Genomic DNA, 22,794 nt, shown 5'->3' on the forward strand with positions numbered 1-22,794 from the left:
TCCGAAAAGAGGAGCTCGCGTCTAAGGAGGCGAGCTTTCTCGTGACACGGCTACAGACGCGCTGCGTAACGCCATCGCTCATCGGCGCGGCCCAAGAAGGGAGATCGCTCTTTATCAGGCGTCGCACGCGCTTTCATTATGCGCCGGGCATAGGTGCTCGTGATGAGAATGTAACCGTGCGCGCGCCCGTACGCCCGACGCGAAAATTCGAACGACTCGCGCATCGGTGTCGTTGCACTCTCGACCGCGGTTCCTTTTTGTCCTTTGCATTTGTCGCTTGCCAGCGTTTCGACACCGCGAGGTTCGCTGAGCTTTCAAAAGCTAAAGTCCCATCGGCAGTTGATTTCGTAACGCGTCACGTCGGAAAAGAACGATTTTCTGGCGACATCCATTACAGCTGGGGATACCCAGTCTTCCGATTTGTCGCTGATAGACGTTAAAATGTCTTGAATTTGACACTTCATAGCTCATAGAGCATTGTGATTGTTTTCAAGTGCAACTTCAACGATTCACAACACAGTTGCAACTATGCCCAGGGACAGTATCAGCAACAGAGGACAGCGATATTCAATGTTGCGAATTGAAAGTGGCACGAGAAAAAGAAGAGCGACGTCATTTGGCGGAGCACTGGAGAGCAGGAAGGAACTGTCGTCGAACGCCTGTTATCTCGCTCGGCCAGGTACGAACGAACTCGCAACTCGACGCTGGAGGCGCGTCGATTAATTAAAAAGCGCGCGCTTTCCGTTCTCGCTCGTCTTTTTTTTATTAGAGAGACGACGACGGCCGCAGATTGCGCTGCATAGTAGCGACGCCGCGTGAGAAATGGTATTGCTACCTCTCGTCGTTTTATCGCGTCCCCATCCCGCGCGCTATTGCTTCTTACGCGGATGATCTACGATTTTTACCGGTTACAATACATCAACTTTAATTTCAGCGATGAAGTAAAGCAACGCCGCGCGCAAGTTTGGCTTCCAGACTGCAGGCATAATTGGCGTGAACGCTGTAAACAAGCTAGGGGTGAGCGTGATTGGCTACATGTAATTGTCGTCAATCAACTTGTGGCGCGAGATTATCATCGCAGCTACGGCCGATGCGATGCGATCATGCAGCTTGCTCAAAATGCTTTAAAGGCTAACCTAATGGCTTTTAGGAATTGACACGCGAAGATCATTCCGCAGCTTGACTACAAGACCATAGCGAAATTGCCGCTGCGTCACGGCCGTCGCCATCCGAGGAAGCTCACGGATGCGGAATGGTTTCGTTCGTCCGGAAAAGAAGCGCGAGCATGTATCTGCAATCCGAAAGCTTTGAAAAATACGAAGCCGAGTGACTCTGGAAGCGCGAGCTAAAAGCGTGTACCTGTTTTCTATCACGACGATCTGCGGGCAGCGTCGCGAAAGCAAAAAAGAAACAGGAACAGAATCGAGATAGAGAGACGTAGAACGAAAGCGCCGAGAGTCGACATTCGCAGGAGCGAGACACGTGCGCGCAAGGATGAATCGACTGGTTACGGGCTGGAATTATAAGCGCGGCCGTCGAATTTACAAATGAACGCGATTTAACATCCTTACGCTCGTTTTTCCGCAGTGCGGCATTCATTTCTCCGTCGCTCGCGTTGCACACCTCGCGCGCTCTTTAATAGCCTCACTTTGGCTTTATCGAGCCGATAAATATTCTCCGCGTCTTTTAATGCGTGGCAGCCGGCGGTTAGTCGATACTTTGACTTACCGATCAAATGAGAAATCGTCAAGCTCGTAGCGCGAAAGCTTATGCTTCGCTGCGCGAACTCACAGTTGGTCGTTGTTGCGTAATGCCGAACCAAATTGAGGAAGCTCCTCGCAGCAGGCACGGGCTCGCGACCAAACCCCGATAACGATGCAGACGCCTCCTATCCCCGTAAGAAGCGGCGTCGATAAACGCCGATCGCCGATAGCAATTGTCAAGGGCAGCGGCGACGTACCGTCCGAGCTGTGCACAGCTCGATTAGACGATGCGCGCGCGATTGACGCGCGTAATCGATGGCTACCGGCCGACAAGACATCTCGCCTGACAGAGAGCCCGCGTGGATTTTAATAAACGCAAGCCACGTCGGCGTACGCGGCGCGCACCTCCGCTCGGCGACTCTTAATTAGCGACGCCTTGCAGGCGTCGATAATGCGTATGAGCGCGCCTAGCGCCAACTGCGATCGACGCGAGATCGAGTCGCGCGGCTGTTAGCTCGGCCGCCGCCGCCGCCGCCGCCGCGCCGCTGCTGCAGGCTTTGTCGTCTCGAGCGCGCCCGTGTCATGCAGACAATATAAAAAGGCAGAAAGGGGTGGGGGCGGGGGGGATGCAGCTGTGAAGGACCCGCACCCTTAACGACGCTCGCGATTGCCTATCTGCGGCACGTGGACTTTTACGGGGCCACACTTATAAACACCTGTATTCCTCTCTTTGGCACGCCTCTTAACACATTCTCGCACGGACGACGATGCGCCTGTGCGCGCCGTTGTCTTGCCCGGGAGTATGATGTATCGGGCAACTTGCCAAGACTTTCTTTTTTCCCTCCTCTCCTTTTGGTAGTACGCCATTTATTTTCCGATGGCGATGAGACGTTTAATTATTGTGCCAAGGCAAAATGAGGAGCTTGAAAAAGTACCTTCCGGACATTGGGCCGGTAGAAATTGTTTCGCCGTCTCTCGGACGTCGGATTATTTATTATTTCGCGTACGAGAAATCTGCCCGGCGAGCGACGCTTCGGAGGACTGCGTTCAACTTGTAGTGAGCGTATCTCAGAGCCAACGCGGACAATGGCTCTCTTAACACCTCTTAATGCCGAGCGGCGTATATCGGAAAAGGAGAGCGACGAGATAAGCGCAACGCGTGTCACGCAAGCGTTTACGATTGCTCTCGCTATCGGTCTCGTAATTTCCGCGCGCGACGACCATTTTTCTCGCCTCGCGGAAATTCATTGAGAGCACCGAGCCAAGCTCGAAAGAGCCAAGAGCCGAGGTCTCGTCGAAGCCACCACTGCGCGCCGAAAAATTCTGATCGAAGGGGCGAATGAGCGCACAGCTGCCGCGCCAGTCCATTTGACCTTGATAACTTAATCGGCCAGCCCGAGAGTAGGAGCGTAGTGCTCATTTAGCGAAAGAAAGAAAACATTACGAGCGAATGATGAACGAAGGCACTTGGCAAATATACAAACGTACATACGCGCACGGTGATTCATACGAACTGGCGCGGCAGCGCCTTGGGCGCACTCGCATCGTTTGAATTATACACACAGACTCTGTATTTATAGCCTCTTGGCGATTAAGTTGTAAATGCATTCTTAATCAGAGCTCGATTATTTGCTCTTCGCGAATCGCCGGCGTTCGTACGACTTCTTACCAGCGAAATTTGGATCTCGCGTTCGGGCAAAGCGGCGATCAGGCGAGTCGGTCGAGGCGCCCCCGTTCGCTCGATTGCAACCTAGTCGTAGGTCGAGTGATTCTTATGAGCCAGATGCATCGGATTCAGATGTCGTCGTGGGAGAAGAGATTTCATCGGAAAAGACGGACGATAAATTAAGGCGACGCGACAGCCTAAGACTATCGAGGCGCGCGAACTTTGAACTCGAGCCGTAGGAAAGAAATGGCATATACCGTTCTCGCTCGGCGCGACGGTGGCATGCAAACGCGCAGAGAGGCGCGCGGATGTAATAAGTTATCAAAAGAGCTCTCGCTGGATACGATTACAAGGGATGTATGTGTAAGCGTGCGCGCGGCGGCGTTGCGGCCAATCCGACCTGTCAGGCCGTTGAAAATATATGCGCTTCGCGTATGCATGGCTTTTGCATCATAGCGCGCATGATGCATTCCGCGTGCGCGATCGCGATGCCGGTCGCCGCGGCAATATTGTTCGTTAGCGCGCTTGTTTACCGTGGATTCGAGCGCGTCCACGCGGCAAATTCAGAGTTGCGTTCGACTATTTCCGAACGCAACGGGCCCCCCAGCCCACTCTCGTTCGAATTCGAGAGACGCGCGTGGAACGCCGTCCATCTATCAATTCCCGATCGAGAACAAAGGCCTGACGCTTTCCTTCGCCTGCTGAAGCGCGTTACACGAATGTTCAACGCGACCGCCGTGGAGAAACCAACAGCAGGCCCTCTCGTCGCTCTGTGGCTGGGCTTATCGCCGAGGCGAAAGAACAGGAGACACGCCGGGCGTTAATAATAGGCTCCTCCACGCATGTCACGAGGCCTTACAGCAGTCTCATTCTTTGTCGTACACATCGTCACGGTTGAAGCTCGTCTAATCGGATCTGCCGTGCGCCCAAGCGAACTTATCGAGCAACGTGGCTGCCGCGGCACGTTGAGACGGACAGCGATCCGACACTTGCCAAGCGTGCAGCCGCCGTTAACGTGTACAACTCTGTGCGCTTATCCTCCGCAAAACGAATTAAATTCGTCATTGAATTCTAGCTGAAGCATCGTTATCCTCTATGGACAGACTGAGAGACGGAGAACGGCGTCGCAAAAATGGCACTCACGAGTGCTGCCGGAGGGACGGCTCGTACGCTCGCCAATATTTCGAGCTCTCCGCGCGCGGCTACAATGCGATTCGCGACTGCACGGCTAATTGCGATCCCGCGTTGACGCCTCGCTGCCGCGACTGATTATTATTCGGCGCGCGCTCGTTGCTCTCGCATGCGATATTCGCGCGTGCAACGATCGTGGGACGCTTTGGTTTTTCGCGGGCGGACCGCGCGGCTGCCTGAACGCACGAGCTCGAAATTTCAGCGAGGCAAGACGCGAGCGGATGCAGGCGGTCGCGGTGCGAGCAGCTCTGATAAAAGCCCATCGCGATGCTAATAATCCATAAATCGAACGCGCATACTTGCGCGCTTTGTCGGCCGCGCAGTACACGCGTGTGCATCATGCGGATGTTCGCCCCTTTTCCGCGCGCGCGAGAAAGAGAGATCGGCGATAAGTCGAGTTGCGTGCCACGTGTAGAGCCGCGCCGCGTGTATAGAAGTAAAACGCGCGCACAGGAAGCTGCGTCGTTTGCGATTTTTTCCAGGCTACTGGTTTCATTCGCACACAACGCGAGAAAGCCTCTCTCTTTCTCTCTCCCTCTGCGTTGCGCGGCTCGTTGTTTCTAATGGATTTTTTTAGCGCGCATCCAATTCACAGGAGATGCAGGCCGCGCCAAGCCAATTAGACTTTTCTAACGCGAAGTTGACCCGAGCGACTGCTGCTCTCCGAGGTGATTAGCAACTTATCGCGCTGAAGTCGTCAAAGCAGTTCCATCTGCGCAACGAAACTTGTAAATCTGTCAACGGAATTGAGCAACAAGCACTTTTTGCGCCCCTGACAGTAATTGGCTTTTCCAGGATGATTCGCGTACTCCAACCTATGAAAGTTCACTGCGACTAATTTCGTTATGACGCTTCGCTAACAAGCTGCGCTTAAATGTGCCGACGCAACACGCAAATTGGCTCTGTGACGCTACATTTTTTCTTATTGTTCAATTGTCATCGCCTTTTCAGGTAAGTTTCTTACCAGACTCGACTGCACTCCTTCCAAGTGGCATTCTACTCAAATTTTCCAATTATTCCTACGGCGAGTTTTTTTCCATAGAACGTCAAATATTCTATATGGAGTTCCAGCAAATTTTAGTCACTTATTCTACTTTACAAAGAGGACATTTCGAGACGCGTCTGACTCTATTAGCACGATTCTGCTCTAAATTTATCATCATGTAAATCTAATTATCCTTTTTAATGGCAATTGTTCCACGCGCATACTAATTTAATCGAAATTGAGGTTGAGCCAAGCTTGTAAATTGAATTTTTTTCATCAATATCTATCTTAATCTGAAATAAAGTTTCTTAATTCACGCTCACATTTCGTGGCTTACTTTAGTTTACTTTATTTGACTTTGGAATAGAAACCAGTCAACCTATCAAATTACTAAAACTAGACGCTTTCTCAATTGAAAGTACAAAGCTTTGTACACAGATTCGATGATAATAATTTTTCGCGTTGAAGTAACCAGGAGTCCCGAGAATATGTCGGAATTAATTATAATCTTAATGAGCGTGTTTCTCTGCCTGAATCGTAAACTAAATAATTATCTCTTTTCATACGGTACGAAAAAATTTTCACACTATTTTTGCGTACATACCCGGCTCTCGTACGTTTTTATAATAAGTATATAAAAAACCATTATTTTCATAAAGTTTGATGTAGAAGAGCGAGGAGTTATGCAGAAAATGCAGACATTATCATGAAGTGCGAGGTGGTTGACCTGCTCGGCGTAATAAAGCATTCCCACGTGTGTGTCCGTATGGTATACTCGTTCTTATGGAAATCACGCTATACAGCAGCCGAAGCACTGTTGCCTTTGGTTCTCGTTGCGCGCACCTGTTGAAACATCGTGTACAAATCCCTTCAAATTCTTTCGCCGGACAAAGTAGACGAAAAGAAGCGTGAAAACGCATCCACGTGAGAGCATTCGAAAGCTCTCCTCTATTAATAATCTGGCCAGGTGGCAAAGCTGATTTCTCGCGGCATCGCACCGACGCAGACATTTGCCTAACGGTTTTTATATTCATATGGCCATTAAACTTCCGGCGGCGAATCGTTAAAGTGCCGCGGTAGATTTCCGATAGCAGGCAGAGCAAAAGGGAAAGCCAGCGCTCGCGAGTGCGCGGACGAAGCGTCAGACTTCGTCAATACCATTCGTCAACGTGATCATCCCCGTGCGCGTTGGCTCGCGAGCAGCCACTGTTGCTCAATTATACGCGAGCATTTCAGACGCGCTCGGCTCGAGAAACCATTTTCGGTGACACGCGTCGGACGAGTCGTTGTATATTCCCTGTTGGTGGGTTTATCGAGCGAAGCGTCGGCTAATTTTTCAAAAATACCATTCGCGCTTAGAACGTCATCGCAAACGAATTTGACAAAACGGCGGTGTCAAAGTCAATCGAGTTGCCTCGGAGACCACGAAAACTGTCATTCGGCACCGAAGCCTCGCATGTCTTGCCACGAGTGCAAGCAAACACGACGCCGGTTTGTAAGATCAATCAAATGCTCGTAGGAATCTTGCGCGTTACGGACGGAAAGTCGTAATTTCGGTTAAGAACGACGCGATCGAAAGAGAACTTGGAATATTTTTTTATAAGGCACAGAGCAGCGTTAATTGGGGTTGCAGTAGCGCGTGAGAGTTTCACACGACGGAGAGCAGCTTCGTCTCTTCGCGCGCACTCGCCTGATTAGATACCCGCGCGCACAGGAAAGTCGTATAGGACGCTTTCACGCGCGTATGTATGTACAAAGCCACGATAAAAACTCGCATTCTACAACCTCTTACCAACTGTCTTACATCAGATTTGGAGCATTTTTGCGCGCTCGACCGAGCGATTGAGCGTAAAAAATTGCGCAAGCGCGCACCGCGCTCTTCAAGAAGACTTCGTTTTACAGCTGTTATGTGTCTGCCCCGTTTGCTCTTGCATGTTCGGTACGTCGAATAAAAGTCACAGCCTATGAAGAATCGAAAATCTTCACGAATAATGTTAAAAAATCGGAAGATTGATGGTGAAAAGTCCTCGCAAGACCACTGGAAAGTATATTTTTCAATCTCTCCCGCGAGTTTACCGCAGCGAGCGTACCTTTCAATGCAAGTGTTGCTAAATGAACATACACACTCGAGCTCGTTACTTATCCACATCAAGATAAACTGTCGCGACGTATTCACTGCCACTTCTCTCTCTCTCTCTCTCTCTCTCTCTCTCTCTCTCTCGCTCTTGGCGGACTTTCAAGCAAAAGATTATACGTGTATTTACAGTTATTGGGTCCTCCGCTGATTTTTTGTGGAGCAAGAGAAAGTGAGACCAGGGTGTACTCTTTTTTACAAGATCTCTCGTTCTCTTGATAATTTCAATGGTATAGAAAACACGCGAACTTTCTTACATACTTTAGGTTATCGTTTTGCTTGTGAATGTTGAAGTAAGTTGTCAGTTCGAAAACGGCTCACTTTTATATATTTTAATTGCTACTTGCGAAGCATTGCTATCACTGCACGTTCAGTCCTTTTGTATCCTGTTAACACACATCCGCGAAGGCCTACCTTTTTTAAATATTTTGCTTGAAAAAGTAGTGCAAAGCCATAATATTTTTCAAAAAGAAACAAGCACTCAAACGTTTTATGCCTTCGAACATCCACGTTCAGTTGGTTTTATTATGAGCAAACGTTAGTGCTCGCATGACTCGTGATGCATATTCGCAGTTGGAATGCGTCAGAAAGAAAAGTGACAAGGTAATCATTGTTAAAGAATAAGACATAGAAGCGATGGATTGAGAAAAGAAATGCACAGAGTTATTAATTTCGTATCGAATATCGCGACAAACACGTAATTGGCACGATAACAAGTTCAAGTTTGTCAGTTTATCCATGAATAAAGCGGTGCGCAGCAGTAACAGCCTGGCAGCTTTGTCGCCAATTTACTCGCTCGATGACTGCAAAGTTATAAAGACGATCGGGCTTGTAAAGCTGGCGGACGAGTTTATCGCGCGGAGCAAAAAAAGCTCAAGGATGTACGGCGCGGAAAATTAAATAAAAGATACGGCCTCGCGTCAGTGGAAATACCTTTGCGCGGCGCGACAAAACATCAGAACGAAAGTGCAGCGCAAGTTGAGCGCGTCCGCGGAGTTTCACAAATGATTAACGACTCGTGGTCTTAATTTGATTTAATGGCTGCGATCTCGATCGCCGCGCTCGTCCTCCCATTCCGCGCCTTTCGGATACGCTCGCTTCGCAGCTCCGGCAAATAACCCAATATTTCATCTGGACGTATCAAGCTAGACGCGCCAGGGCAGGCCGCTCGTTAAAAGTCTGCTGAATTTCTGGAAGCACTTTGTCCCCCTCGTCATACGCAAGACGATCACGGGTCACTTGGATCTTCTCTCGAGCTCAAGCTCCAGGCTATGTAGCCGGCAAAAGAGTTGCTTTCACTCGGAAGAAAAGCTCGCTAGTTTTTACGGTCCCCCATCGGAAAGTGATCGCGCGCGATTAATTTATGCCTTTCGAAGCCGTTCCCTTTCGTGAAACGCTTGAAAAACCGGAAAGCCGCATCCAGACGGAATTGAAGCCCGATCGCGCTTTCGTCGATTTCAACACGCAGATCGGAGAGAAAATATAATGGTATGCGTGATGCATCGGCGCGCCTTCGAAAGAGGAAAAAAGTAAACGACGTTGTGTTTTCTTGACACCTTTCTTCTCGATTTACAGCTTCCCACCTTTGCTATGCGTTAACGAGGATTTACAAAGAGCTTTAAGCTAGTCTAATTTAATCGTGCATTAGCTTGATCAAACGCGCCTTTACATTCCATTTAACTTTCGATTGCGACCACTTCACTCCGATAGAATGATCCCAGTTTGCAACATAGTAGCTTCAAAGCAGTCCTTTTTCTCGATTGCACGCACGCTTGGAATTATAAAATCCCACGAGGGACGATAAAACAGTTCAACTTGGTACGGGCGAAAGGTCAACTGTGTTATTGGGAATGCAGGTCACGCGCTCGCAACCAGGAGCTCGAAAAGGCCAGCACTTGAAGTCGGATTTAACTACGCGCGCGCGCGCGCGCGCTGCTTGCTCGTATCTTTTTATAAGTTTGGCAATTCTCCTGGTTATTTAAAGCTGTTTGGGCGACACTTGTGAGCTGACGAGTTTAAACCTAAAGCACTATGGTACACGAGTCATGTTAATTTTAAGCCTCTTCTGCAGTTTTACTGCGCTGTTTTCGAGACAAGTCGCCACAAAGTTGCTTTTACTCTTTTACTCGTTTTATACATACTATCTTCACTTTTGTCAGCAAAATCACTATATTTTTCTAACTTAACCCATTTTTTAACTTCCTGTAGATATAAGAAATCGATTTTTGTAGGGATTTTACGAAATTTCTTAACATCTAAGAGGCGTAATTATAGATGCAACATTATTCATTCAGTATTTCGTCCACTGAAATTTAACAGCGTTACTCAAGTTCATATGATTTACTTTGAGGGATTTAAAAAAAATCTGAGTTTCTTTAATTTCACGTGGGATCGAATTCAATAAAAATTTATTGATCGTCGCCTGTACATTATAAGCAAGCTTTTGATTCATGTTAATTCAATTGATGTTAACGGTGGCCCCTGATAAAAGAAGAATAAATTAGGAAGCAGTCCGTGCAAGCAGGAATTGGAGTAAATATACCGTTATGATCGTGTTGGTTTTGCGGGTGCAATCGATTAACGTCGATCGACTAATTGGAGGATCCCCGAACTTCCTTCTTTGTGGAGCCGATGCCCGCAGTAGCCATGACTGTATGGTTTGTCTCGTGCTATAATCATTCCTACCGGGATTCACGATAGATAGATATAACGAGAAAGAAAGCAGCGATATTGTGGTTATTTCGTAATTAATAGGTTTAGTTATGGATATTATTTTGTAAAAAAAATCGAATGGTAATCCGATAATCGTCGCACCGTTTCGAAATTATGATCGTTGATGGAAAAACCGAGTACGACGATCAGCGCTGTTGCAGTGACAGCGCGCACACTTTTAATCGATACTGCATTACCTTGCGTTTTAACGCCGGCAATCGCGTCTCGACAATCAATCAACCGCATTCTGCGTGCGTTGAGAAAAGCCAACGACGAATGCGCAAAAAGAGTAGCAGCAGCAGGTGTACGTAAGTGTCATTATCATCATCCTTACTCTCGCGGAAGCCGCGCACAGCGAAGGAAAGATGATGATAATTCTAATGTCGCGATTCGCCGCGCCTTGTTTTTGCCTCTCTCACGTTCACTAACGAGTCTATTACGCGCGGGCTTGACGAACCGAGTTACCACGTCGCGGAAGTAACGTGTCGCTCGCGCGCTTCGAGTCTGCGCGCATACATGCGCGATTGCAAGCTCGTTAATACCGCCGAGCGAATCCACAGCTCGTCTTCCTCTTGCTTTTCGAGACTCGAGCGCTCTGTGGTCGAATCTTCTCACGCGGCCGCCTCGTCGAGAGCTTGTCCACGAAGTCAGTGACGAAAAAGATGAAGAACTCTCGTCTACTCTTTGACACCAGCAGCAAACCCTACCGTCACGGGCAGTCACGTCTACCTCTTCGGCCATTGCGTGCAGCTTAATTACGTCCGAACAATACATCTCCATTCATTCGTTTATCCTCGCAATCAATCAATCGCGCCTGATCCTGATAAATACACAACCAGCAGCCGAACTAACAGGTCCCCCCTCCTCCGAATTCGAGTATCCGTGTCGCTGCCCCCCTTCCCCACCCTTACGAGCCTTCCAGGAAAATCTCCATGTAACAGCAAACGCGGTATAATCTGGGCCAAGCACGTCACAAAAGCCCCCAAGGCAGATTAGTCTCGAAGGCAGGTGTGCGACGGGACGAAACTGGACCGGCCCACGCCTCTTTCTCCGTCTGCGTTGCTTGCCAGACTACCCTGCGGGCTGTATTCTATTGACTTTTACTTCGTCCCACGGCTTCTCTATTTTTCTTCGGCGACGATGGCGATTTCGTAGGTGTTTGATCTTCAAACGAGTTCGTCGCCGACAATTTCGACGATAAAGCCATGTCTCACGGTAAAAAAAAACGAAAAGTTGCGTAAAAGAACGTATGCCATGTCCGTCATCAATAATGATGACGGACATGGCATACGTTCTTTTATAAACACAGCATGACAAGTGTAGTTTTCACGGCTTTGAACGAAGAAGAATGAATTCGGTGTTGACTCGTAGTAGTTGCGAATGGCGCGCAATGGCTCGCCCATGCACGACCCATGTTGAAAGCTACCCATGTCATACCTCGACGGCCAAACGTGTTTTCTGCACGAGGAGACAAGGAGAGAGAGAGAGAGAGAGAGAGAGAAGAAACCGAAAACAAAAAAACGGAGTCGGCTGCTTGCACCGACGCGACGCGTGTGAATCGCACCTGGCCGCGAGCTACCTGTTATGTGTCGTGGAGCATGTATAGGGTCTCTTCTTCGCTAACCACATGCTGAAATTTTACGTATTTCCGGTGAAGTTTCGTCTTCTTTTTTTCCTTTTGGTTGAGATAATGACGTTGTGGCTTTGGTTACGCGATACGTCGATTGAATTGGAGGTTTCTTTCTTTCTTTCCTTTTGGTCGGAGATGAGAAAATGATGTTATTGACTTGCTGCGGCTTGTCACAATTTTACGTTTGTGAAAGATTTGTAAAATTATTTATTCTCGACTGTTGGTACTTTTTTATTTGTAGTAAACAGATGTTTTGAATTGATTTTGTTCCCATTGCAGATAGTTCCATTACTAAAACTAAACCCATCGATGCATATAATTAAATATCGTATTCGAAGTGCTCTGTGACTCGAGATTCTTGTAACGTACACTACATGCAAGGCCGGATTTAGGTCTCATCTATATCGACAACCAGCCAACAAACAAAATACTAATTCACAAGAATGTTGTGAAAAAGGTCAAAGTACAGCCGCAAGTTGCACGGATATGAAAAGTTTGAATGAGAGTTGATTGTCAAACTTTATTCGATAAGTCGTCTGGAAGACCTGATTGCCGCGCATCGCTACATGATGCCAGATGAACACAGCCTTTGGCAAGAAATGAATAAAAATTTATATTGCGCACGAAAGTTTTAAGTGGCACACCTGATCGGCGAGGTGAGAAATATCCCTTTACAATATCAGACCGAAAACTTGTGTGTGTGTTGAAAGTTATGTCGATATGCGTCAATTAACAACTTGATATTGCCTTTAAACTCGCGAATAAAATATTTCAAGCCTCTCCCGTGGTGTGAATATAGGGCTTTCTTCCTTGAGACGGGGAGAGAGCATGAAAGACGGAAATTCCGGTCTTTGTGTGCGCAAGGAAACCGTGGAGCGCCTCGAATCAGACCACGTCTTCGTCTCTTTTTCTTTATAAAGAAATCGTGAATAGCAAAAATTTATACGCCCTGGCAACATGAGAAATCCGTCCGTCGGTCATTGAAAGTTGAAATTTCATTATTACAAGACTGAAATCGATCTGGTTTTACGATTTTCAGTTATTACTGCCACTCTTTACTACTATGTCCATTGATTTTTAGTTATCGTCAAAAAAAGCTGACTATTTTATTTTTACGTTCCGATATTATATGATGAATAGATGTAGCTTATTTTTTTATTACCGCCGTACATCCTGTGCAGTTCCTTATTTTGATCGTAAAATTTGTGCTCCACTGTTCATTCCCTCAGATTATTATTGTCCAATAATATATATTGTAGGAAACAGGTCTGTGTAAAAAAATAAAAGTGATTTACAGTAAAATACCAAAGCTTTTACGTATTATGTTTAAGAAATTTCCTTCCGATGCGTACATAAAAAGTCCGCCCACGACATCTCAACATTAATCGGTACAATTATCTCCGAAATGAACATATTGCCACTAAAAAAATGGAATATAATCTGACATCGTTATTTAGCCTCTAAATTGACACACACGCCGTGAGAGCAAAAAGGAAGCTCTTCGAAACTTACAGCCTTACAATCTTTCGCTCGAACGATCGTAAATCGGTATTACACCACGACGTAATCGTCAAAATTATTACGCTTTCGTTACTAATCGAACCAAGCTGAGCGAGAGAGAAGTATAGTAATAAACTGTCGAGAGGAATCATTTGTTGGCCTATTGTACGCCCGAGAGCTCATAATTTCAATTAAGCCAGGTAAATCCGATTTATAAGCTCGACCGCACTGCCGTCACCGCGTCACAGTAATGACGTGGAAACGAGCGTGTAATGCGTCCGGTTGTGTTCTCGCGCGCCACCTGGTGCTACCGATTTATGACTATTACTGCTGGAGGTTAGGTTTCATGCTTGCACTCAATGTATTTTTTCTCAGGTATGCACGTGAGGTTAGAAATGAATTGTACGTTGCACGCTGTTGATTGATGTTTTCGAATGGTTAACAACGCGCTAACGAGCAAAAATCACTACGCAGATCGTTTTCCACTACACATCAAGTTGGACATAACCCTTAAATGTTATGGAATTTGTTAGCGCTTTAAAATCGAACGTACAACGCATAGATTTTCATCAGTGGAGAACTTCTGTGGCTGCGCAGAAAAGTCATTGCGCAACCTACATTAACGTCGCAAATTGGCGATCAGAAATATGCATTCGAGCCAGGTTTGCCGTTAAAGGCCTGCGCGCGCTCGTAAACGTCACGAAAATCGAAAAGTCCGCAGTCCGACGTCTCATATGAAGCCGTAAAGATCGGACAAGTCGAAAGTGTACGTCAATTGATTGCGTATAAAAGCTTTGCCACTGCGCGATTGATTTACGTCGTAATATCGAACTAGAAAAGTCGCGCGTCAGTACGCTTGTTGAATAAACGTTTTTTTATTGCTGTAATGTCTTTACTTTCACGTTAAATGTATAAATCACAGCCTATACACTCTTCAATAGTAGGCTCTTCTACGAAACCCCTGGAAATGCCTGGCATATTTCATCTAAAATTCATCTAAAACCGGCCAAATGTCTCGCATTACCGATAACCGCGCATTTCCAGATCGTAAATCAAATTTAATTTCACTCTAACTCTAATTACAACGAGCATCGAAGACAATTGATATGCATAGGCTCAGGCGCCGAAATCACGATCGCACATCCGTAACTGTGCGCGAGCGCTGCAAGTATATTAATTGCACAATTGAAATGATGCCGCACTTGCCTCCGCCTTCCGCCCCCCCCCCCCATCACCCCTTGCGTTTGCTCTTTGCTGCGGAAGAGATAAAAAATGTAAAAAATAAGAGGTCGTAATTCCGCCCTAAGAGGTGCACAGTAGGTGGCCCATGCAAGGCGAGCAGCCAAGCGTACTTTTTCGGTTACAGCGCGCGGGATTTACGCGTCGCAAGCGCATCTTTGTCATTTGGACGGCGACTAGTTTGGCGTGATTCGCGAACGTGAACTTCGCCATCTTTGCGTCTTCAATCTCGATATTTATTTTATTTGGCGTTAGTGAAGAAGGCGAGCTGTAACGTACACGTCATTCAAAGATACATTCGCTGACAGCGAACTGAGAAAGGCAACAACGACAAACCCTTGACCCCATTAATCATTTGAGTAGGCTCCAAACGGTAGATGGGCTCGCTGTCAACACACAACTCCGCAGCAATGATAATCGAAAAAAGCCTTCCCACGTGATACTCTTCCTCTATCCGTTGGATCCCATGCTACGGACAAACAGGTTGGGGATCATTGCACCCGACATTTGAGAATTTCCGAGCAAGAGATTCCTGGCTAATTCGATAATGCACGCACGGGGACCCAACACAGAATACCATCCTAATTGCTTATTGCGTTTTTTTACTTTTGCTGCCTGTATTTTCGTGAGTTTTGCAAATGAGATGGGATCTTGAGTATACCCATGGCTATATAGGGTTTCGTATACAGAATCAATTATATGACTAATCGGATGTTTGGTTGACGATGGATTTTTTTCCAAGAAACGAATCGCAGTCTTAACTTAATTATCGGATTAAATGGTAACTTGGTGTTAATCGCGTTGGCAGTTAAAACAACAAAGTAATTACAAGTGCAGATGCTTTTATGTGCTTCCAAAAAGGAGTAAGGTCAAAGCGGTTGGTAACCGCGGACGAACATCGAGGAATTTGGTTTTAATTGAAAACCAAGCGAATATTTATTCCAAGCGAGCATTCCGAGCCCGGTATGCTCAATCGCTTGTCAACGTGACTGGTCATGCCAATGAAAAGCAACTGCAGAACGCGATCGAACTAATGGAATCGAAGTCTCGACGTCGACATCACGGCTTCTAAGCCATCGCGCATCCCTCGATCGCACAGCGCTGTGTCCAGCTTTTCAGCCAAGTGGAAATTTCAGGGATTTTTCGCGAGCGAGCGTCGAGAGAAAGCACAAACAATGTCGGAAATTCGCTTGGTGTATCTACCTTGTGTTTACTTTCGCGGAATTTCCCTGTGCACGAGAAGCTGCTGCTTTAAGGATTGTTTACAAACACAAACTCGAATAGGTTTAGATAGAAATGCGCTTGCAGCAATGTCAATTATTCGCAAGTGTCCGCTGATTAAATGGAACGAGGATACTTGGTGCGCGGGAATGTTAGACAAATAAACGCCGTTGGGTGGATAGTGCCACAGAGAGATGTCGCAGTTAGCTTACTTGTTTGGATAATCGTAACGTTTTTGCGTGACGATCGTTATGTCGTTGAATTATAGATGAACCGTTGGGTTTTTCTGGAAAAGTCGGCTTCGAGAACATTGATTCGGATGGAGCATCTGGCGAAAATGGGCTTTCACGGCATTATCATCCAGCGACCGATAGCAGGACCCTTCGCCGTACCAAATTACACCGAGTTGTATTTTCTCACCTAATATCATCGTTTATTAATCAAATGAAACCTCTGAAATCGAGCAAATGAGAGCACGAACGATGCCTTGACATAACGAGAGTCATTACGCGGAAGCAGAGCAAAGCAGCTTCATTGTGTACTTTGGCAGCCGACGTTACCTCATGCGAACGCGCAATTAGTCATCACGAATAGCGAAGACCGAAAAATGCAATTGAAGCCCAAGATCGTTAGAAAAGCACGACGACCGAAAGGAATTGGCGTCGCCGTTAGAGCGCTCTTAAAAGTCGCCGCGAGGGTATGCCAATTAACGTGCGGGAAAATTTTGTGGGTCGCACAGCTTTTTCGTCCTCGTGACTTGTTTCGAGTAACGACGTAGCGGTGCGTGTCGAGAGACAAAGAGGAGTACCGATTAGCTCACGATTTTCGAGCTTTTACCTTGCCGCCGCCACTGCCACCGCGGCTCATTGCCTAGAAAGTGCGCACGTGAGAGGCTTATCTTTGAAAATGGCGAACCTCGTAATCGATACTTTCGAGTATCGCGCCTTTACTTATATGTGCGAGATAAGGTAATTCGTTTGAAGAAGATTCGGTGTCAAATTGGTAATAACCATGTTCAGGCTCCGCGCAAGAATCACGGCGAGAAGAGGTCTTGCGAAATCCATAGGCCAACAGACTAACCCATAAAAAGATCGTGACAGTCCCGTCTTTGCCACATTCTAATCTCTGTCTCGCTCGACGATTTCATCGTGACTAATTTCCCAACGAATCCGCGGGCCGCCGTTGATGATTTCACGATAAAGTCGGTCAAACTTGATTCTCGCTATTTTCCTCCAAAAAAATTAATCGCTTGGGTAAATTGCGAATCAAAAGTCCATTACGTAGGAAAACGGAAGGCTGCTCGGACTCGAAGGCCGAAGCTCTCACGCATGGACTTTCCGTCAGTAAACGTCGATAAACGATGATAAACGGAACCTGCAGCAAACGCATCATCAGCTTCTCGTGAAACTATGCAGCCTGGAAGTGTATATACGTACCTGAAACCAACAAGCGAAGAGAAAACGTTAGAGAGTAATAAAACAGCTTTAATCGGTTTTCACGCAATGCGATCAACGCAGCTATACCGTAAAGCAAGAAACTACCAAAAATAATAAAATAATAAAAAAAATATGGCTTAGAGTGCTTAATTCAAGCGCATTTCCTATGTTATACACTCGAGCGATGGCCGTATCGAGTTAAACCAGATCACCGCCATGAGTATACGTTTGCATAACTCTCTCTCCCCTCTTTTCACGCTTGACTCCGGGTACGCGGTTCGAATGAAAAATACATTTTTCTTGTCTTTTTTTTGGGAGGAAATTAAAGGGTCGTTGGACATTCACTGGCGCAAAAATTACGCAAGGCTACTTGCTTGCTTCTCGCTGTTGAATTCATTCGCGCGATTGAGCGAATAGTCATTTCTCTGGTGGTCGCGAGCCCACAATTTTCGAAAAGTCGGAAACTGTTCCAGCAGCTAGTCGAGCGCAAATTCCAAAGTTGGAAAAATCGAGACTCGCGCGCACACGCCAGTCATAACGGTCGCCTCTCTGTGGCCTGGCCTCCTTCGGCTCTCCCCTCTTCGTATACCGCACACGTATATAGGCGCGCGCGCGCGGGAGTTTGCCTTTCGATAACTGTACATACCTCCCGGGACTCACACATGCGCGCCGTGTGTACGTGTAGCCGAAAAACAAGTCCGTCAATAGCCCGTACGCGTGTACGTCACGAGTGAATGTGCAAAGTTTCTGGGTCGCGCGGCACAACCGAACGGATCGTAGGTGGAGGGTTACTTCTGTTATCGAGCACCGATCATCGGGAGCACGTTTTACACGCTAATGAGGCATTCGTCAGTAATGCACTCGAGGAACAAAATTTTTTTGTCAAGCGCGGAACGCGAAAAAAGTGCGAGACTTTCGCAGACAACCGAAGAGCAAAATAATGCCGTCGGAAGGCAAGGCTAAGGGGTCCGCATAGAGCAAACCCTTTTACCGCTGACCTATGGTCGAATCTATTTAGCCAGGCTTCCTAATGGACATGTTCTTGGCACGCTCTCCAGACTCGGAGCTTTTAAGGAGGCGGCAACGTTTACGCCGCCGATTACGAGCTTTAGTATGCGCCTTCCGTACCATTTCAGCCGCGTCTATACAAGCAAAGACATTTGCTGCTTTGCGAGAATTACAGCCTAGCGAGAATTCAGCTTGCAAGGTCTTGATGTTTCAATGCAGCTATGACTTGACTTATTAACCCTTTCGGCCGTGTACTTGTGATTCGCTTCATTTTACGGGGATGTAATTACCACCTGACACACACTTTCCAATTTCCTCGGCGGGAAGAATTCCAAACTTGTAGACTATCCGTGTCCATTCTACGGAGATCCTATCTCTTTCTCTCTCTCTCAACGAGATCCAAAGCGATAGTGAAAAATCGACGCTTGCCTGCATCAGTGCTCCAGTAACGTCACTCTGCCGCTTCTTTTTCTGTTTTTCTCTTCGCTCCGACGCCCCCCTATCCTTCTTTATGCGTGTAGCGGGAGCTGAAAATTCTAGTTTACGAGAGATTGATTTCGCCGTATACATTCCGCACACCTACGAAAAATGAGACTAACGTTTACTAGGTAATATAATGAAAATTTGAACCGATCAGAAATTTTTATTGCTAAGTAAAATTTGTAAAAAAAATTTTAGAAACTGCTGTAATTGTTGATTAGCAGTGAGGAATTTGACGAAGGGCATATGCGACGCAAAGCAAAAAAAATTACTCTTTGTAGTATGTAATATTATGAAATTGAATATGACAATCTGTTTCGATGTAACGTAAAGTAATGATTCACAGTTAACCTATAATCGTGCCCACACTTTGCGTCAAGGTGTGTCGGCAGCTACATCGGAAGCAGCTAAATGCACGTCCACGACGGTATTATGTTCACTGTGTCGATATAGGCGAAAGCTATTACTCCTGTGGCTCGACAACGAGTAACGTGCACGCGACTTTTCGGTACGAGACGAGAAGATTAAATTGTCGGCGCGCTCACGGAGAAGATGGAAATGGTTTGGCAGTCGAATGGAAATCAATGGTGGAACGGAATTTCGCTGGGGAAAATCACTATTTTTTTCGTAATCTCTGCTGTCGATGCTTTTCACACTAGCTAAAAGTCAGGTTCCGTTACACGAGCAAATTTTTACTTATTTGTCATACGTACGACTTCATTTCTTATATATCCCCCTGGGTCTTGTGTAGCCAGGTGCACAATTAATTAATTATCGGGTATAGCGGCGATAAAATGCACTGATTTATCGCCGTTGACAATCTGCAGTTATAGCGCACGGCTATTAAATGAGATTTTTCGATTTCGCTAATTCATTCCCGAGAAAAATATGAGACGGGAAGCTGTAATTATTAGGCGACGGTAATAACAGTAAAAGCAGCCGACGACCATTGTACCTCATCGAAGAAAACGCGGAAGATTGAACGAGACGTAGGTACAAGTGCAAGCCTGGAATGTAAATATCTGATCTCTTCATTATGTAGCAGCTCAACTTTTGTATGTCGAAGCGTGAAAGTTACAGAGCCGCGGCTTTCGCATAGTTTCATGCTTGTGTCTGTATGAAATCGTGCGCAGGTGTCAGCATTCGACCCGCAATGCCAGACGCACGTATACGCGATTTAATAACGAAGAAAGCGAAAGTTAGAAATTCAAGCGTGCGGCATTAGTATTTTTGCGAGTTTGCTAATTAAATTGATACTCGAGGGAGTGCGCGCGAGAAAGATAAATGATATCGAAAATACACATCGCCGTGGCAATACCATCCGCGGCAGCGAGAGAAACCATTAGCTAAGCGCCCGTCATTTTAATGTTACAACTGGTCTGATTGCCAATGCGCTCGCTTATCGCTCGGCCGAGCGGCCGACAAATAGGAAATGAAACGGCGACCGGGAGCACGAGCGAAACGCAACGGGAGTATTTATTGCGAGTCGAATCAGCAGCTGGCATGGGCGCAGCGAACATCCACGCGTGCGTATCCGCGCGCGAATGCTCGTCGTCGAAGCGAAAGGCAAAACAAAGGGGCAGACAAAAGCCGCTCAGATGCGCGCAGGCACCTGCTACGTCAGCTTGAAATGGATATAATAACGGATGATCGTTCGTAAAATTACGACAGCGCGGCGATAAAAATGCGCCTCGCGGATGAATGGACTCCCAGTCGAGGGATCGTATGTACGGCGACGCTTAAATCAGCGCCGCTCGGGAGATAACTTTCTTTCCTCGCCTCCGCTGCTCACAGGATATGCCGCGGTTCCGCGCGAATCACCTTCTTGCCTGTGTTCTTGTTCGCGCGGCTCGCTCGAGAGCAAAGACAACCGAGTTCCGAGCGGAAACGTCCGCTTAAGAATTAGAATGGCGCGCGCCGGTAAGACGCCCAAATAGCGTGTAATCACTTCAACTTGGCGCGCGAGAACGAGAGAGCTGTGTTCTGTTAACGAGGCGAGAAAAATTAGCCGGCTTTTGTAATTTGTAGATTGTGGGACAGACCGACGGGAGTTATTAGGCGGTGCGTAACGCACGAGCTGAATGCTATCTCGGGTTCAGATCGCTACATTAACGGTGGCTGGAAATTAGCATGGAAGCTGCCCGCGCGCCTCGAGTAAGACCAACGACTAGGTAAACGTGTGAAACCACACGGCGTGCGTACGTCTGGCTAACGGTTTCCAACTATACCTTTGGCTTTGGCTTACACGTCGTTTCGACCAATCGTCTTTCCGGGCGCGCGTGTCGTTTCAGTCGAATCCCACCGAATCCTCCACAATTTCCCTTTTCATCCTCCGATTAAGGCGCTTTTCCTGATCATTTTTCTTGCGGATCTTCGAAAATTATATAGTCGTTCGAATGACGAAATGCGAGGAAAGGGGATTATTTTTCACTGATTAATTATTGAAACTTATTCCAGCTTAAGATAAATCGTAGGAGATGAGCCCTCTTAAAATTCTAGCATCTTATGTACGCGAAGTTTGAAACTCGCATATGAAATACGATTGCGAGATGAAAAAAGAAAACAGCCAAAATAGGTTCTGTGGGAGCGTGCTGCTCGAAAACAAACTTAAGTTCAGAGGCAAATTAATAATCACCTCTGAATGTTTTCGCTTCCGGTCACTATGTACGATAAGTATAAACGCAATCAGCCAGGAGGCTAGCGTATGATCCAACACATTCGTTCCAGCTAATAGCCAAAATAGAAGAAAAGGCGAAGCCGACTTGAAAACTCTCGTAAGCCCTACGCGGAGACGCGCGTGTGGCATCGCGCGTAAGTGCAAAAAACCATTAAACACAGGTGCTTATACCCTGTGCTGGTGAGAGTCGCGTGCAACGAGGCAGCTATTGCAAGACGGATCAGCTTGTGTGCCGGATGAGCTTGCGCGGTAATTAGGATGATTCCTCGCGCGAGAATTATCCCGCGGCGAGGCACTTTCCGCAACAAGACCGAAACTGGGGAAGGATCTCGCGGGGACGAAGAAGAAACACCAAGAAAGCGTAATGGCGCAAGGAACGGTGCATGTATAACGAAGCTTGCGCAACGACGGAAAAAATATGTTACGGGGTTGATTGCAGCTGCCTCGCGGAATAGACAATCAGGCAGTAGATATGCATGATAATTGCAGAGACGCGACTGACGCGCGCGCGCGTGTGCGGCGCGGGGTGCGTGCAGCCTCATTTCATGATGGATGATATTCGCGTGCGGACTGACACGAGACTTGATTGTTACTCTCTAGATCTTCATTAAACGAGGGAGAGAGAGAGACACGATACGCGGCGGGTTGTATTATATTTATCAATGTATATAATCAATGGAAAGGCGCGATAACAAGCCGATGCGAACGGCTGAGCGGATGTATATAACTGTAAAGCCGCGTTGCAGAGCAGCAAATAAAAGGCTCTGATAAGGCATAAAGCAGGCCTTTCGGGAAATGGGACAGCCCGGTGAAACTGCGGCGAGCTTAATTGGTAGATCGCTCCGCGCGCGATGCCGCGGATTTCTATATGCCAGGAGCGCGCGACGCGGCGTTTATGATTTGTTTTCTCCGCGGCTGTTCGCTCGGCTAATTGCGGCCGAGCCGAAAAACCCGATATACATGTCGCGTGGCGAGCAAACAAAGCGAAAGCGAAGTCGGCGCAAAAAGGAGACTCCTTCGCGCGAGCGTATGGCCAAACTGAAACGAGCAAGAAGACTCGACCCGCCGCCCCTCGCCTTCTCTCCCTCCGCCGAAAGACAATTAATTAAAAGCGAGACTCGCCGTTCCCGAGAGCAAACTGGTTGCGAGTACGACAACGGCAACCGGGGGGCAAAAAAAAAGAAAAATTCGCGGCGGGCGCGCGCGTTAACT

At 47.1% G+C, this 22,794-nt stretch overlaps 1 protein-coding gene and 1 long non-coding RNA gene across 3 annotated transcripts in view; one reads left to right on the top strand and one right to left on the bottom strand.

The window, feature by feature from the left end:
• The window catches only part of LOC131666298 (cadherin-99C), a 104,472-nt gene that overhangs the window by 76,414 nt on the left and 5,264 nt on the right, over positions 1-22,794 (bottom strand). The window lies entirely within an intron of this gene.
• LOC131666301 (uncharacterized) lies at positions 550-6,092 on the top strand. Its single transcript, XR_009302083.1, has 3 exons — positions 550-679; positions 935-1,017; positions 5,512-6,092. It is a non-coding gene; the product is annotated as an uncharacterized LOC131666301 (long non-coding RNA).

Source organism: Phymastichus coffea, unplaced genomic scaffold (assembly GCF_024137745.1).
Source record: "Phymastichus coffea isolate CEN01 unplaced genomic scaffold, Cenicafe_Pcof_1.1 PCOF00058, whole genome shotgun sequence".
Lineage (NCBI taxonomy): Eukaryota > Metazoa > Arthropoda > Insecta > Hymenoptera > Eulophidae > Phymastichus > Phymastichus coffea.